The sequence below is a fragment of the Aptenodytes patagonicus genome, chromosome 8, assembly GCF_965638725.1.
Source record: "Aptenodytes patagonicus chromosome 8, bAptPat1.pri.cur, whole genome shotgun sequence".
Taxonomy (NCBI): Eukaryota; Metazoa; Chordata; class Aves; order Sphenisciformes; family Spheniscidae; genus Aptenodytes; species Aptenodytes patagonicus.
Window position 1 is genome coordinate 19,396,520 of NC_134956.1, and position 18,791 is coordinate 19,415,310.

Below are 18,791 nucleotides of genomic sequence, written 5' to 3' on the forward strand. Positions count from 1 at the left end.
GGCATGTACAAGAGATGTGGTCCTGGAGCTTCAAACTGGGGAGTTGGAATAGTACTGTAGAGATGGAAAAGGGTCACTGAGATATATGAGTGGGAGAGCCTGGCTGAGCATGTCTTGTGCACATTTACTATTTCCTTTCAGGATTCTTTGGGTTTTATCTAAATAAAGAAGGAGAGAACTTATATAAAATATGACTGACTTTGGAAATGCTTTTTCTGGATGTGTCCCTGCATGGCTGTAAAGCCAAACTAGGAATACAGAGGTAGAGGGAACAAACCAACCCCTTTTTATAATGTTTGTGGACTTCAGTCTGAATAAATAACAGTTACAACCTGAGAGAATGAAATCAGAATGATATTGAGATGTGTACACATGCAGGAGGGGATGATCTCACAGAAAAGCAAAGGGGAAAAAACTCTTTTGAGCTGTTCATTGGAAGCTGGAAGGAGTTCAGGGGGGCATGGGGCTCTTGTAATGGGTCCCCTGGGGTGCTATTGACTACTGTGTTTGGGTTTCTGCTCAGTCTAGCAAGCTTTATTTTATTTGTACCGAATATTTACAATTCTACCCAAGCTCAGCCATGCTAAAGGCACATCCCAGATGTCAGTCTATCTAGTGGCACAGTTCAGAAGAGTTGCTGGGATCATTTATTTATTTATTGCTGTTGTAACATGAAGGTTGCTATCTGATAAATAATTATTCCACCCTTGGAGAAGGCACATTGTAAATCTGTTAAGCTGCTCCTTTGTTTGTTAGGCTTGTGCATAATGAGTTTGGAATTTAAGATTAGTAGTATGCTGTGCAACTAGTCATTTCGTGACCTCATCCTCCTGCTCGGCTCGCCTGCCTGTCCACCTGTCACATCCTGTTGGGCACCTAGGGCTATATTCATAAGGGGAACTTTGGTTTAGCGTTGCATCATCTCATTTTTATGTGTTCTGCTGCCTAGTGGAATTAAAAAAATCCATGAGGTAGGTGTCTAGGTTCCTTACAGAACGGATGGGGGAAAGGTGGCTTCAGAGAAGGCTTCTGAAAACCAGCGTGTGGAGCGGGGTATTGCCTGAGTCAGCCAGTGAAGGGTGTAAGAGGCTGGTGTTGGTGTTGAATGCTGCCCCTTCAAGATTTGGTTGTCTGGTCTAGCTGAGCTGTTGCTAAACCTTTCTCGGAGCGACATGCCAAAGACAGGTCTGCTCTTACAGAGATGAGGAAGAGCAGGTAGTACGACATCCCCCTACCCCAGCTTTACCCACTCGGGACACAGAAGTTTTGAGTTCCAGTCCTGTCTGTGACTCAAAACATAGGATGGAACATGTCCACCACCCTTCGGAGTGCCCAAACCAACAAACCATGGACTCTTTGAGGTGTCTCTTTTGCAGAAGCTAGTCTGTTTTGCCTTGTATAGTATTCATTGAACTGGTAGGGGCAGGAATGGCTTAGTAACGCAGGGGAGTGAGCATTCGCCTGTGGTGGTTCTCACCCTGTTCCAGAAAATAGTTATTTGTACAAAGTGGAACAGCTTTACCAGGAAGCAAGAAAGACGTGCTCCGAAATTAGATCGTTTTCAGCTCCATTGGTTTCTAAAAGGCAGTTGTCCAAATCTCTGTAGTTGGGGTCCAAGCATGAAGTATGGGGACCTGCTTGAAATATGAGTGGTGATATTTGGGGCACAGGTAGTTGGATGAAGGGAAAACATCTTTAGGGTTATGGGAACCAGAGATGTCTGAATTGTTGCAGGAAGGCAAGGAAGTCAAACTGTGAGATGGACTCTCTGATGGTACTGGTGGCCAAAAGGCCACTCCGAGTGGTATATATTGGTGAGGAAGCTGTCAGGCAAAGGTGGATGTTAAGAGTGAAGACAAGTATACATAATTTCTTAAGAGCGCTTAATTTTTTAGGAATGAGAAATTAAGCTTGAATCTGTGTAGAAGTGAGTTACAAAGGAATGAAGTGAGTAAGGCAGGAGATGAAATAAGATTACGTCTCTATCACAAACTTGTTTTTTTTTGATTTAGCTTGTTGCACAATTTACAGTTTCAATCTAATTGCAAAACTAATCTGCAAGTGATAATTTGGTTCCCAGCTAATACAGCTTTTGATATTTACTGTACAAAGCTGTGCAGCAGCTCGCCCTGAAGATGCTGTGAGCCAGCCAGGACTTTCTGTTTTTCAAGTGTGTCGAGCAAGGTAGAAAAACGTGAAATGGATCTGCCTGTTACGAGGATCTCAAAGGTGCTGGAGCTGCCCCTGCAAGAAAACGGGGCTGGCTGGAAGGGGCCTGGTGGTGGTGCTGCTGCACATTTGCAGAGCTGGAGAGGGTCTTTCTTGCAGCCTTTTTGGTATTTCCCAAAGGAATCAGCCACCCTGCCTTCACAGCAGCCTCCTGCTTTCTGGGAGAAATCCCTGAGTAGGCAGTAATTGCTGTCTTTCCAAAGGAGTCCTCGTTTGTGGAAGAGACTATTAATTATCTCTCACTTAGCCTTTATAATGAAGGTGCTTGTAAGAGTTGTGCTGGAGTACCACGGTCTCCATAGGACAATTTCCCTCCTCTGGGTCTGCAGTGTGTGCAGTGATCTCTTGCACCGATCTGGGGTGTGTGTCTGTTCTTGGGTCTCAGGTGGGATCTTTAGGGACTTGCTCTTTGAAACTGTTGACCACTTGGCCTTTGGCCTGGCAGCACCACTTGAGACTATAAATAGACCTGCAGAGGAACAGGTCCAACGATCTCGTGTTCCCAAATGCCATTCTGCTCTGCCGAGTGTCACGCTGTGTACCAGCTCAATGAAAGGAGGCTGGTGAGAAAAGGTGGCTCTCGCAGTGAGCTGCAACCTGGAGCACCCCTGATGGTGGTTGCGGTCTCAGCTGGTAGTTCCGCCACTTTCATACCCAGAGCTTCTCCTGGGCAGCCTGGGCATTGCAGCTATTTTAGGTAGGCACGGAGACAGAGGCACATGAAAGATGTCGGGTCCCGCTCTCCCAAAGGATTGCGAGAGCATCAGCGCGCTATTGATACGGTGCAGTGTTCAGCAGATTGCGGTGATGCTCTTGTCTGTGCCATCCTGGCTGGCTGATGTGGAAAACCACTGGTACTGCAGGAAGAAACATATTAATGATCTAGAGAAGAAATGCTTCAGTGTTTTCTTACAGCTCCTCCTTGTTTAAGTGTTGGGTTTGCTCGCTAGCCTGTTAGCACATCTCAAAAACGAGATGAGAAATGAGCTGGAGGATGGTACTGGTTTGTATGGTTACCAGTCTCATCCCCTGCTATCTGATAACCTGCCCCGTTGCTATGAAACGTTTTAGTGAGATGCCGTGCAAAAGGGATGAATATCCATCTGTAACTGCAGAGATATTTTCCATGGCTCATCTCTTGCTGATCTTTCTGATGAGTTTTCTGATTCTGCTGTTGGTGGATTTGAATGATTTCTGGTGTTGTCATACAACTCTCTGATGCGTGTTTCCCATCTATAATTTAATACCTTTGCTTTGAGGTTTATTAAATAACAAAGTGCAGAAAATTGCAGTATCTGTCCTTGTTGTCTCTTTTCAGTGGGTTTATTTTTTGTGGCAAGGGCTTTCACAGCTCTTGAAATTCCAATTCTGTAATCATTATTTAATCTAAGACAGTTTCCCTGTATTTAAGAGCTACAGAATCAGGCTATGCTTCGGAGAAATGCTAAATTTGACTGCTTGCAGAGTCATCCAAAGTACATAGGTTGTTCAGTAGGTGCTGTTTGGCTTCTGGTAGTGCTATAGAGAATGCCTGGCTTTGGGGGCTATGCGATGGAAATGCAGTTGCTCCTTTCTGCATGTAGCATGGGAAAAAATAAATGGTCAGACTAGGAGCTGTGTGCACTTTATTTGGTGGCACTTAGAGTTGCAGAGCACCCTTGGCAGCAGAAAGGTGGGTGCTCTAGAACTGCAAGATTGTATTGATTGTGTTGCATTTCTGCTGGAACAAAAATATAATGGGCTCAGCATTTGCACTTTCCACTTGTGTATTGTTTTCTCTTTATTTTGTGTATTTAGAAAATGCTATGGTCTGCAAACCGCTGGTTTAGTATTTTCTGTGGAATGAAAACCATCTGGATAATTTAACTGAATTTTATTGAAGTTTTTGGTAACAGGCTCTTTTCTGTTTCCTGGCATCTCGTTAGATGAAGATGAGAATTTGAGTTAAAATTCAGGGAGGTAACTATGTACTAGTTTATGACCTGGAATTTTAGAAACAACTTGGGCTTGTTTGAAGCTGTAAAATTAATCGAAATATTAAAATGATATACAGTCTCTCCCAAAAGCATTCTCCCTGAGCAAATGCCTGCCATAGGCTCCCCCCCCCCCGCACCGTACTTTGAATCCTTGGCATAGCGGGAGCTGCAAGCTAAAGAAAGCATCCAGTGTTCATGCCGAGGCTTCTTTGAAAGAGATCAGACTTAAACGCCAGCTAAAGTTAAGCATATGTTTAAAGACTTCCCTGGATCAAACCTCCGTTCAGCAAAACACTTCCACGTATTCTTTAGTTCAGAATCCTAAATAATTCAATTGGTTTTGTGCTCATAGGTTTAAACTTGTTGCAGCCCTAGGGCTGTAACAAACAGGGGAGTGCTCTACCCCGATCCAGCAAACCAGAAGCACGTGAACTCTGCTGCTCAAGACTATCTGTGCTTAAGTTTCAGCTCATGGTTTGAATTCGTTGCTGGATTGGGAGAAGAGTGTTCGGCATATGGCAGGCTGTTAAATCTGATGTGCTTTTGAGCCCGACACTGTGATTTTAATATATTCCATTTTCGTTGAAATACTTAGAAAAGTGAAAAATCCCACTGGAAAAAGATAAATGCATAATCTTTTCAACATGAGATGCAGAATTAACTGAATTTCAGTATAGTCTGTTTAACAGAGGAAGAGCACTATCAGTCAGATTTTTCTTTCTCTCTCCCTGCCCACCCCCAAAAGACTTAACTGCCCATTTAGTTTCTGATGTCCTGATGATAGCGTTGCCTTATGGGTTCGGGGTTTTTTTTTTTGTGGTGTGTTTTGTTTTGGTGTTGGTGTGTGGGTTTTTTTGTTTTTTGGGGGGTTTTTTTTTTGGTTTTTTTTTTTTAAGTGAGGTGAAGGCAAGTGATAAAGTTCTCAGCATTGGAAAGTTTTAGGCATTTGAGAGATGAGTATTTAGATTTGCATGTGCTTAAATCATGAAGAACAGTCCTCGAGCACTCGTGTGTGTGTGTAGGCCTACTGTGATAGCAAGTGCTTGTGTGGCTCCCCTGAAAAAGGAGCTGTATATAACTGCAGCTTTGTGAATCCAAACTAGGTTGTTCTCAAAGCCAACCACAGCGTTGTTGTCACGTGGACAGGTTCTGAAAATTTGGAATAGGGTTATTTTCAACAGTCTTATGTTTTTCCTAGTGGCTGTTGTAGAATCACAGAGTCATTGAGGTGACACCCCTGGGGATCATCTTGTCCAGCTCCGCTGCTCATCGTGATGAGTAGGTTGCTCAGAGCCACGTCTCGTTGGGTTTTGACTGTCTCCAAAGACAGACTCTGCAGCTTCTCTGGGTGACCTGTTCCAGTATTGATGACCCTCACAGTAAAAAAGTGTGGGTTTTTGTTTGGGGTTTTTCTGGGGGTTTTTTAGTTATGTATAACTCATACACACTGTTTTTTGACTTACATATCACAGTATGCGCAGGGTGAAGTGTGCAGGAGGCTGCGCACCTCCCCCCCAAGTTGCACTTCAGCTTTGCTCTTCTAAGTAAGGTGAGGGGAGTTACTGCTTATCTAAACTGTTGCCATTTGTCCTAAAAGCAGGTGGTTGTACAGGCATAGTTAAAGACCTACTGGGCAAAACTTCTGCGTCCTTTTCAGTTTTGGCTCAGAGGCTGCTACGTTTTCTTCCTCGTCTTGATTCACTCTTGTTTGACGCAAGCTAGGTTTTTTTGCTCTGTCGTTCCCCATTGCGGATGGATGCAAAGCACCCTACAACGTAACGTTACATTTAATAAGCACTTCAGCGTCAGTGCAGAGGTTGTGTCCAGTGCTGCAAAACTGTACCTTGGTGTTGTTTGTGCAGAGCATTTGACAGATGCTCATCGCTTGCGATGTTATCTGGACTGTTTAACATGTATAATAATTCCATGAGGCTGTTGACTAAAATATTCTAGTTCTTTGATGCGCCAGCACTAACTTGTCTACTATGAATTCATACGCTAAAGTCGAAATTACTTCTAAAATAGTAAACATGAACTTTGCCCATTTCATGCTCTGGGGTGATTCTAGAATCTGTTCCTCAGTGTGCTGTGCACAAAGTGCCTTTTTGTAACCTGCAACTGTCTCTGTGTTCGTCGGGACAGTGTACAATACACTTCTGCCGAGCTATATTAAACAAATAGCTCATGAAATAGAGTATCTAAGCTTCAGCCAGGACTGATCTTGCCTTGGCTGTCCTGTGTCGTGCAGTTAGCTAGGACTACGATTCAGTTTTCTGCAGATGGCTTTTGGCAGCTTCAAGGACCGACAGACTGGAGATCTTACAGAATACGTTCTTTAGCATAAAAAAGGTTTACTGGAATTACTGGAAAAGTTTACTTCGGAGGTGACTTCCAGGGTAAAATAAGGTGTAGCAGTTAAATACAAATCTTTAACGACACTGTCAATAGCAAGAGTCCAGTGCTATGCGATGCCATAGCAGTCTTACTTGATTCACTTGGTATCAGACATAGAAATGAACATGTGCTGACTATACAGTCTCCAGTTTGTATTTTCTGAGGCTGCATTAATTTCTCTGTACTGTCAAGCTCTGACATGTTTGGGTAACTGAAGTTGATTGGCAATAGCAAAACATGAAGTATAAAAAATAAACCATGTTTACTGCTCCAGACTTTGTTCCTTTTGCATTTCCAATAATTATTGAGAAATGAGCAGAAAGTTAAGGGTGCTTTCCCAGAATAGCAAGTTTTGGGGAAGAGACTTGATTACTTATTGCCATCTAGAAGCTCCAAGCAAACTTGAGAACCAATAGTGTCAGTGGTCCTTCTTACTGTAAGTTTATAGATGAGGATGGTGTCTGCATTTATGCAGTCCTTTGGGGCTTTTCTCTTGCAAATGAGTGACTTCAGATGGTAAACAGCGTGCAGCAATATCTGCACTCCCAGGATGCTGTAAGGCTTAGCTCTTAGGTGCCTTGGTGACAAAATTAATACCGTGTGAACGTTGGATCTTGGCAGATTTTGACTGTAGTTTTTGCCTCTACCTGTACCTGCGGTGAGAGCTCTTTTTACCCCATCGCTGCTGTTTGTCTCCCCTTGTTTATTCTAAGGCTTGGTGGTGTGTACAAAGGAGATGAGGAGAAGCAGGTGGGGGGAGAGGTCTGGACATCTGCTTACACGGCCATCTTGAAATGCCACTTGAGTATCTCACTGCAAATGCAAGATTCGGGAGCAGGAGGAGTCCTGTCCTCTGTCGTCTGAGTAAAACGTGGGATCCTGGGAGGTCTCACTGTGTGAGCTGCTGCTTGAATAAAGCTGTTGGGGCAGTTTAACTCTGCAATGCTTAACTTCAATTAAGTTGTCAAGTTTAGCATTGCTTTAGGCATTAATAGAGTTTCACTCTCACTTAAAAATCTGGTTTAGTAATTAACCTCCATTTTATTCGGGAGTTCAGAAGGTGCTCGTTTAGTGCAGCAAATCTAATGTCATGTGAATTAAAACATGAAAGATATTCAGTAATGAGAAACTGAAACAGGGTAGTGCAGAAATTGGATTATATGCAGTTTACAGGGAGCTGTGCTAGATGCTGAGTTCTTAATGAAAAGCATTTTGAAGGCACTGCCTTACCTCTGCATTTGCATGGTTAGGGAATGTTCTCAATTAAATTGGGAATTAGTAATGAAGTTGGGATTTCTGTTGTTGCACACTGACTTTTTATTGCACTTTGGTTTATTGTACAGCTTTTTCTGAAATCTGGACATTGGATGGCTGTTACAGTACAACTACCAGAAGATGCGAGGCATTCACAGAGGCTGGGAGAAAAGTGTGTAAAGATGGAGGGACCCCCGGTTCAACTGGGTGATACGGACTAGTAGTTGAGATCTCCTTCTCTGTTGTAACTGAAGACTGAACGCAAACTCCAGCATATTCTGCTGTGTTTATTGTTGGAGAGAGGCACAGAAGGATGGTACATGGAAGGAGAATTGCACCTGCAGGCAGCAGCGTTGCTTCACAAAAATTGGCCTGGCCTTTGTGATTCATTTGGTAGCATTCTTCATACTGCTGTGCCCATATTTTACATCCTACCACCGCCGTTACTGTTACAAAGAAAAGTGGTCCCCAGATTTTCTGGCAAGAGGACTGTTTAACTACTCCCAGCATTGGAATAGGGCTGCGTACTGCTGCTTCCCTCTGCAAGAGCAGAGCTGCTATGCAAGGGGAAAGAGGTTTAACTTTCCCCAGAAAGTGTCAGGCTTATTGCACGTATGTGTGGAGTGTGTGCCAGCTGGTAAGTCCCATGCTTTTCAGGACTGGACTGCTGGCATCACACTAATTTATATGGGCTGACTTGCCTCTGGATAGAAGGTACAGGCCTTCAGACAGCCTGGAAAACTGCACCAGTTTCTGCTGCTGAGGGGTTTTGGGAGACTGCAGGGATAAGGGGCAGCTTTCTCCTTTTCTACTGAACATCGCATGTACAAAATGTGGTTTACACATCTTTTTTGGTCTGGGTATCGGGGACTATGTAAGAGCGCCAATTCAGAACATGAACATGAAGGCATGTGCAGAGCAATACTGTCTATCATGCTTTTGCCCTGTGACGTGCATTCTCACGTTGAAATGCACTTCTACCAGTTCTTTGGTATTGTCTACTCCAGTAGATTTCGGAGGTGAAGATGCAGGAGGCTCGGTATTCGCCCAGCCATCTCCTCTATAGCTTAGATACGTGGAATCAGAGGCTTTGTCTTTTCTATCATTTGAGTGATTTAAGGGAAAAAATAGCAGCTTATCACTTAACTACTTTATTTCTAAGGCAGTAATGTGGGGTAAAAGTTCACTTTATAAATGCCGGCAGAAGGACTATGCACTACGTGGGGTGTGGTTTTGTGCTACACCTGATCTCCTCTGCCTGCAGGCTGCTGCTGGAAGGTATGGCCATGCCCATCTGTGCCGAAGGAGCTGGCTGCTAAATGGCTGCAGGGACAGTTGGTTTATCCTCCTGATTCAGTGGGAAAGGACCACACGTGCTCAAAAAAAAAAAAAAGTTTTCCATCTGCTTACAGAACTGACTTGTGCTACGGCCACACAGTTACAAGACCCAACCCAGGGGAGGGTTGGGAACCAGGACTGTGGGAAGGCAGGACTCCTTCCGTAGCAGCTTGCAGTTACGTTGGGTTAGATGGAACATAAAATCTTACTGCTGACCTTATAAAAACATGGTAAAAGTGATGTGTGAGTTGTATGGTTGGCGCGTGGTTGGTTTTCTGTATGTGGCTGGGTTTTTTGTGGTCTTAAAAACAGCATTCCAGTAGAAAGTGTGACAAGTTACCATGCTTACATTCAGTGACATCTTTACAATGAGTCCAGTTTAATGACTTTATATGACTGATTCTTAACGTACTGAATCTCTTAAATGAATGAGCAGTAATGCCAGGGGTCTGGCAGAACAGACCTTAGCCTTCCTGTCAGTGTGACGGTACTTTTTTCTCTACAGAATCCTCATTCAAGTCATATTTTGCTAGTACAACTAATTAATGTGAAACCTGCCAGGACTCTCTTCTCGAGCTTTATGCTTACTCCATAGGAACCATGTCCCAAATATACTGGCTCACTGGGCTAATCATCTTACAGCTCAAGCATAGTTTAGTTAATTCTGTGTAATAATTTACTGATGTCAGCTATACTGCAGTAGTTATCTGTGTGCAAAGTCCTGGTTCATAGCAAATATGATGTAATGCAGGTTAACGCTAACCTCTTTGACCGTAGACTAAGCTAAGCTGTCTTAGACCATAGCCAACGTGTACTAACAGCACACGTGGCTGCTCTTGCTGCTCAGCTGCTGAATGGTAACTTGTTAAGCCAAGGTATTTTGATCGGCTGCTTGAGTCCTCCTGCCACCATGAGACCTGGAATCACTTGCGTCAACCGCAGCTGTGATGTCCAAGTCATCCTGTGTTAATCCATTTTCCATGGGAGACAGAAAATGTAGATAATGGATGAAACAGGATGAAATTCTTCCAGTGTGTAGCCACTGCTGGTGACTGTGGACTAGTTTGTCAGGGTTCACATCTGTGTTAACTTTCAGAAGACAACATGAAGCTATTATGCAGTTACTACCCACTCCAGGATCTGCACATCAATTAGGAGAGGCTGCTTACTCATGCTCCTCAAAAGTTGTGCCAAAATAGCTATTGCATTATGTCAAAGCCCATAATTGTTCAGGATGAAAATAATCAGAATATAAACCTTGTTTCTCCTCAGCAGCTTTGTATACAGACCTAGGACTTTGATACAGGGTACTCTGGCGCTGTACTGGTTCAAGAGGGTTCCTCTGTAGCTGGCACATGTCAGGGAAATTATTATGAAATGTGACGTTATTTTTCCAGCAGTATATTTGGGGAGCTCCAACAACAAAGTCCTCTGTAAACAGCTTTTGTTCTGCATATTATGGCTTATTCTGCTATAACACTTAGGATCCCTACTCAGGACCCAGCATCCCGTGCTGCTGGTAGGTGCTATGTGAGCATGAAGGAAGGCGGTGGGATGCTTCACAGCAGATCTGCAATCTGAGAATAAGACACGAGAAGCAGATGGCTACAGGGGGAAACAATGAGGCAGAGCTGTCAGTGTGATGGGAAGGAGTCCTAGCGCACCCACTGCCTCGCTGTTGTCAAAACCCTGGTCGGCGTCCTGCCCAGGCAAGAGCTCTTGAGACAGACTCGATGGAGGATGGCAGGGCAGGTACACTTGGAGGTACCTCTGAGGACCTCCCTTTGTAAATGGGAGAAAGCGCTGAACAGACCTTGTTGGAGAAATGTGGCACTGTTGGTGACCAGCCTGTAGCTTTTCTTCTCAAGCATCAGGTACCTGTGGTTCTGGATCCCAGCCCTGTCTCTGTGGGTAGTCGGTGGCAGTTTCCTATGGCCCAGAGATTTGTGGCAGCAGAACCTTGGACAGGTGTAGCGTCTCACTTAAGATGTGACGTGCCAAGGAAGTAGCGTCTGTGGAGAAGGGTTGGAACCTGATGCAACCAAAAAAAGAAAAATACTGGCTTTACTGATACTCCTGGTCTTAGAAAGGAACCTGGAGGTCTGTCTCCTGACCTTCCAGACCGTCCTCATACAAGAGCTGCCTGATAGTGCTATACAGGAGCTCCTTTTTCCAAAGAAGAGAAAAGGCTCGAATGTAATTGCATGAATTATTTCTACTGTGCAAAACACAACTTGAACGAGGATTCTGTAGAGAAAAAAGTACCATCACACTGATGGGAAGGCTAAGGTCTGTTCTGTAATTCTTGCTCCTAATTCATGATTTTCTGTTTTGCCAAATACCTTGTAATGCAGGGAAAACGATAACTTGGAAAAGATGGTGTATAATAAAAATAGAAGTGCTTGCTCCAATTCCTCCATATGTTAATGGCTGCATTTTCAGGCAAGAGATTCCAGTAAGGTGTGCCAACAGTCTGAATACCTGCTTGTGCTGTGGCCCTCTTTCCATGAAAAAGCTGTTTGGGTTAGAGACAAGGGTGAAGTCATTGGGAGTGTTTGGTATCTCTGTGAATTGGATCCAATTCTGTGTGATTTTATTAGAAGAAATGAAGTATCATAATCCCTGAGGTACTAGCAAGGTTCTTGCTTTAGGAATCCCATCCCGCTTCCATATATTTCTTCCCTATTGGAAAATTCATGGCAAGCAAATAAATTTGTCTGGTTGGAGGCCATCTGGAAATAGTTACAGCAGGCTAAATTATACATTGTATCTGATAAAAACTTTTCAAGGACCCTTTCTCTGGGGAAAGGGAGGATGGAGGCCTGGAAAAAGGTTTAATAGGAAAAACAGACAAAGATCAGGGTTTAAAAAAATGTGAAATTATGGTAATGTTTTCATTCAGAGAAAAACACACAGAGTAGTTTGATTATGATTGAATGCAAATGCTGAAACATTAAAGTGGTACCTAGCAAATGGCTGTTCTCTTGGTTTATTCTGTCCCCTACCAGTCAAAGTATACAATGTCAAGATGCAGACCACCTTTCCACCATTTGAGAAGACAGCTACCTGTGTTAAAATAAAAGTAAATACGCGCAATGCAATACTGTAGGTTTGCACCTGGAATTTGGGTACCAGTCAGCTGAGCTCTGGCAGGTTGGATGTCTAGTTCCTTCTTTCTCTAGTTATTTCAAAACCAGGAACAACTCGTCAAAGCCTGGACTAATGAATCCTTGCAAATGCTTGATGTGTTGGCAACTACATGCCACTGAGCTTCGCACTCTGTTCTGCTGCCATAATTCTAAGAAACTATTGGAACAGTGCACTCCCCCCCCCCCCCCAAAGTATATCCAAAGATCTGGGAACTAATGTATACAACCCTCCCCCAGTTTATTTGTACCAAGCTGTTTGCGTAGGCCTTGATACTAGTTCTAGCTGCAGAGCTAGTCAAGAAATCAAAAGCTTGGATATCATTTACGCTGAATAGATAAATGATCCAGTTAATCCAGAATTGATGAAAAAAGCTCATCTGAGTTGGGAGAACTCAAAGAAATCAAAATCTCAGAGTCCATAAGCAAGAGCTATATGGTGCTTTGCTTTAAATGGGGTATTAGTCATTATCCTGCCAGTCATGTTTATTAGATTAATTTAGAGGTGTCTCATGCCAAGCTGTGTTCATCTTTGCACGTACAGGAGGCTTGTTTATTCTCCTAATGCATTAGTTCAGTTAGATTAACTGAAATCTGTACTTCCGTCAACTATTTGTCATTTTTTATTTGACTCACAAAGTCCATGCCATGATGTACTTCAGTGTACATGTTAAAACAACTTAGTCCAGTGCTTCTAAAAGGCTGCCTGTCTTTGGGGGAGCAGAGGTCTGTGAGGGTGATCTGCTCCCCTCAGTTCGGCTGAGGGGTTAGTAGGTAGTATTCGTACTTTCAGCAGAGAAGAAACGGGGAGTTATGGAGGTGAGTGGTCCTCTCCTGACAGGGTACTTGATGGACCTTTTGGTTTTTCACCCCACATCCCTGCAGCACCTTGACCCTTTGCTTTCTGAAGCAGACCACAAGTCACGTTGCAGGTGAGCCTGGCCAGAGGAAGAGTTTCCATTTTACGGAGGGGTGAAATCAGGGAGAGTTTTAGCTGGAAGCCGTGAATCAGGCCTTTCCCTCAAATCCAGAGGAACAGTCCCCTTCTCCAAGAATTTAAAACCTTTTCCAGTATTTGAAAAGTTGCCTGCTTGCCTGTGCTAGCGCTCCTGCCTTTTCTTTTTCTCCATTTCTGCGGTGTCAGGAAGAAAAAATAAATCTGTAATCCAAGTAATATTCTAAATATAGAAGTGCTAGTTTACAAATGAGAAATCTTTCTGATGGCTTCAAAATGGGTTTTGTAATAAAAGGAAATGTATCTGGCGCTGCCCAGAATTTACAGTCCCATCAGAGGCTTGTGAAATAACTGCTATACCAAACTTCCTAGGCTGTAATGGAGCTTATTGACACGTACGGGTTACTGAAGGGTATTTCTGGCTGTTGCCATGAGGATGGGTTAGCAGGAAAAAATACTTTCTTTGCGACTACTGCAGGGCCCTGTCTGTTCCATCAGCTTTTAAAAAGAGCTTTTTAATAAAAGGTGATTAAAGAGGGGGGGCTGTCTTTCAAAACGAGCACCAGAATATGGCCCCTGGGAGCCAGGAGGAAGGGGTTATGAGTAAGTCTGGTGTGAGTGGTAGAGACTAATACTGCTTTTGGCTGTTTAATCAACTAGAAAACTGTTTTGCTGGAGTCACTGCAACTTGCAGGCTTCCCCCCCGCCCCTTTCTCCAAAATCCTTTCAGGCTTTGACATCTCTACAGCTGCTCTACAAGTATAAGTTCTGGTTATTCCCAGGTGGGATAATGACTTTTTTTTCGTGTGGTCGCTTATAAACTTAAGTGTTGCAGGAAGGTGTCATAGTAGTCTTCAAGTGATGTCAAACGCAGAGACTACTCTCAGCCAGTTAATGAGATTTCAGCTACAGATTTAGAGGTGAAGGGTCTTATTCCATTTGACAGCACTTTATTTGTAGCAATTATTTATAGGTGCATCCAGGGGTCCAGTTCTGTTTGCTACATAGAGGCATAACAATAAAGAAGTTACATTAGAAAGAGTGTATTTTGCCATGATTTCTGCTTGGTCTAGCTTAAGAGGCGCTGAAGATACATCAGGGAGAGAGCGAGCTTCTGCCCAGCTTCTCGTAGTGTCCAAAAATAAAATGCTATGGGAGGACTTTTAAAAAAAAAAAAAAAAAAAAAGGCAAAAAAAAAAAAAGGCTGATGCTAGAAAGAAAAAAAAAGTTCGTAATGAACTTTTCCCCTAACAAAAGTTAGTTTTGCGATTGAAATAAGACAGTTAAAAGAAGTATTGAAGTTTGATCAGTAAAATTGTCTATTAAAATGGGAAACTGGGGCTCTGGTGCTTCATTCTGTCTTCAGACCAAATTTCCCATCTCATTCACTGCCACACACGAGGCTTGCGCCATCTTATTTTCATCTGCAGGTCTCTTAAGGGTTTTACTGCTTGTCTGTGAGTTTTGCGTTGCCTGCATGAGGGGATCAGAAAATGGAACGCCGTGGTACACTGAACGTTAAGGATTTGCTTAAATCTTTCACTAAAGATCAGTTCCCCATGCTGAGTGACAGTGGTTTAGCCGGCAAAAACCCAATTTTAAAGCCATGGTTTTCAGCCACGTTTAGGCCTGTGACTCTGTGTAACCTGTTTCTGTGGGAGATTGCCCTTTGCTCTGCCTTTTGCTGTGCTTTAACTTGCAGGCTTCTGATGCCCACACGCCACTGGCTGTTGTTTGAGCCTTGCGCTGGGGACCACCGCTCCAGGCTCTGCTTCTTCTTGGTACACAATGAAAATGCCTCCATGAGCTCTCAGAGATGTCTCAGGTTACATAAAACAAAATTTAAAATAGTACCTTTTTCACAAAATTTGGAGCACGTGTTCGTGAATATAAATTTTCAGCGCAGTGCCAGCAGAGTTAGTTTAACAGATGCAGAACTCTGTTACTAAGAATAGTTTTTGCAGTTATCTCCCCACACAAATTTTCTCCTTGGGCATTTGCAATGCGCTTATCAACATTGCAGAAGATCATATGCGTGTTCAGGTTTTTTGCAGAAAATAGTCTGCAAGCTTTCTGCTTTCTGAAGCTATCAAAAGCATGCTCTTCTGAAGCCACACGGAGTTTCAACTGATGAATTGGAATTCTGCACGGAAGGATTTGGATACAAACAGAATAAGGACATTTAGCAATACCTTTTTTTTTTTTTTTTTTTTTTTGTTCTTGCGTTCCCTTGGTAAACAGCAACACTTGCTGGCAAGAATGGGAATAACAGATCAATCTTATTTTCAATTGTTGGATTCATGTTTGTTAGTCGTCCGGCTCTTCTTCCAGCTGTTACCCAGTGGAGAATTTACCTGGTGGGGAGAAATACATAATGTCTTGGCACGAGATGCAGACTCCTTCCTAATGACATTAAGGCCATAAGAGCACCTGAAGTCAAATCAAGAGTTCATTTGTTTGAATGAAAGTTGAATTATCAGAGTTTTCCCACTAAAAGAAACAAAGTGCTCTCATGAGTTAGGCAAACAGAATTTGGTCCCCGGTTAGCACACAAAATTGTATTTAAACAAGAAAGAAAGAGTTAATTGAAGGTTGCCTGTTCTTCATTTGCTAAGCAGCAGAACTTTTATAGGGTGTGAAACTGTGGTTATTAACCATAGTTAATGGGGATTGTCTCATTCATTACCATACGCTGGTAAGAGTAACTGTTGGTTACTCTCTGTTCAAGCAGTGCTTCTGTTGCCGATGATGTCAGGAGATTTGCTTCATTTAAAAAAAACAAAGACCTGGGCTTGGCGTATTAGTAGTTATTGAAGGTGAACATAAAAGAAATACAATAGGAACAACGTACTGAAAAGGAACATAGTTTTTAAGGTAATTGAGTGCTTAATTCCTTTTGTTATCAAACAGAAGTTAAGTGCCCACATCCAATAAAAATATGGCCTGGAGAAAAGAAGGAGTGAAAACTAGCAAAAAGACTTTGGGTCTGCTAAAGTAAAGCCAGAAAGGGGAAAAAATGGGGGGAAGAAGAAAAAAAAAATAATGGATTTCGGCAGAGGTTAGGGGAGCTAACTGGATTTGCCCTGATGTCCTTTCTGAGTCCCATCACATCTGGCAGGTGGCAGTGGAACGTGGAGGTTCTGCATCAGGCGTGAACGCTGCAGAATTACTTGGTTGATGTCTAGTGACTTATCCATGGATATAATTTAAAATATTCATGTTGTGGTTTTGTGTCTTTTGTGCGTGTTTTAGGTTATATTGTCAGATTGCATTGTTTCTTGCGCATGGGACAACGCAGTCCTAAATCTTCGGATGATTTAAAAAAAGTGAGTTTCTGTACAAGTATATGGAATAATGTCTATTGTTTTGCTCAGGAGAAAGAATGCTTTGCGTGTGGCATAATTTTGTAAACATCACTGCTGTTGCACTGATGCTATGGGATTGGCAGAGTTGGATGCTCTTGGATAACTCTGAGGCAGGAGAGCATCTGCTAGAGTGAATGCAGCTCTCCATGCTTTGGGAATAGCAGGGAATAAGCTTCCCTACTAACTGGCTCTTGTAATTCCTTTTGATGTACTTGATAATAGCTGTTGTGAAGGATGGTGGCATGGATGGTGTGGTCTGTAGTGGCAGTTCTTATCTTCCTAATCTGTGGTTCGGTTTGTTGGCATCACCAGCTGTGGTAGGTGCAACCTCCCTGGGTGTCATCCTCTCCCCACCCCAGTGGTTTCACTGAGATCTGGGTTTTTCAGCAGTTTAAAACTTCTTCCAAAGGTGGCGTTTCTCTTACTCAGCTTTTACAGGCTGCAACAACATTTGTGGTGCAAACAGCATTTCTTTAAGGGGGGGGGTGTGTGTGTGTGGAATCTGTGCTGGAGTATTTTCAAGATTCCCTAAACTTGGAGCTACCACTCCCAAGTCCAGCTCTAAGTGTTACAGCCTCTTTCTTCATCTAACGACTGCCAACCTGCAAATCCACCTCTCTAGGCTGGATTTGTCTCCTAAAGTCATTTTACAAACTGGTATTGGGAGAAGAAAACGTAGCTGGGCCAAGGAGCCTGGAGCCCGCTGTCGTGTACTCTGCTTGTCCGTACCTGGGAGCAAAACCGATCCCTGAAGATCTGTAGGACTCCCCCTTGAAACAGGGAGTAGGAATACGGAGAGGCAAAGGAAAGCTTGGGATTTTCCATATTCTTGTGCTTAATTTAAAACGGTGATTCAGACAGCCAAGGGAGACGGTTTATGTGTTCAGCTATGGTATAGGCGTTGCCTCTTCCTGTGCCAAATACCTCTGAGGATGGGAAGAGACAACATGGTCCTTCTGGAAACCTGAGAAGAATTTTGGTGGTTAAAAAGAAATAAAATAAACTTCTTGTAGGTTTTGAGTCTGCTGAGCCTGTGCTGCTATTTACAAGTAGTAGAAGAAAGTAGGGATTATAATCAGGCAAAAAGGCCTTTAATCAATGAGTATGTTATTGTTTAAGGATGCCTTTTCTTTTATTTCTGACTGGTCGGGGTAACTTGATATTTTCTGTCTCCCGGAGAAGGCGACTGTGCGTGGTTTTGTCCTTCCAGCAGCTGCGGTAGCCCGTAACGATAGAGCGCTGTGTGCTGTAGGTCTGAGATAAGTGTTGGAAATCTGCATGTTCATTTCTGAAACACGATACAAATGTAATAACTGCTGAAGATCAGCTATAGATTAGCAAATACTTGGTGAGTCATACCTTCCCCTTGCTGCTTTTTTTTTTTTCTTTAGCATGTCATAAATGTTTAGGAAAGCTCATTCATCCCAGATAGGTGTGAAATCAATCTTTGATGCATAGGGTTGTGACTCAGGGAGTGGAAACAAAAAGGCCACTTGGTGTAATGTCTGCTGCTATGCTCTTGCCAAATGCCTTGAGCAGAGGGGGAAATCTCTTCTGCTGTAGTTTGTTTAGAAGATGCTTTGAAGATTATGGATCTCTTCCATATAGGGTACACCAATTAACTGTGATTAGGAGTGTCATAGGTAATAGCTCAGCTATGAGGATGAAAAGATGAGAAAGATGAATAGCACAGGATATGAAGGTATTGGCTGGATACGTGAGGGAAGGCGATGGGGTATTGGGAGTCTTGTTCCAAGGGGAACGAGGCAGCAGGGAAGCGTGAGACAGTCCGGCCTGGCGGGAGCTTTGTCCGGAGGGTTTCTAGGGCAGGCGTCAGCAGCTGGCTGGGAGCTGATATCAAGGTGAGTTTCTGCTTAATCTCCTTGTTCTGTCTGCAGTCCCTCTCTTTGTTGTACACGTGCCTTTGGCCCTTCTTGTAGAGTAAACGGGACTACATCTCTAGAAGACCCTTCAGTCTTTTAGGTAGCACAAAGGGGAACTCGGAGCCCTCAGGCTCTGTCTCTTGCCCGTTCTTTCTTGCTTGAAATTAAGTATGTCAAATATATCCTTAGCTGTGAGAACTTGCCTTATCCTTTCACATCCATCTTCCATCCCCCAGAACTCAGCAGTTCCA

At 43.3% G+C, this 18,791-nt stretch overlaps 1 protein-coding gene across 4 annotated transcripts in view; it reads left to right on the forward strand.

Annotated features, from left to right (window-relative positions):
* The window catches only part of MITF (melanocyte inducing transcription factor), a 111,821-nt gene that overhangs the window by 8,888 nt on the left and 84,142 nt on the right, over positions 1 to 18,791 (forward strand). The gene's annotated exons all lie outside the window — the stretch shown is intronic.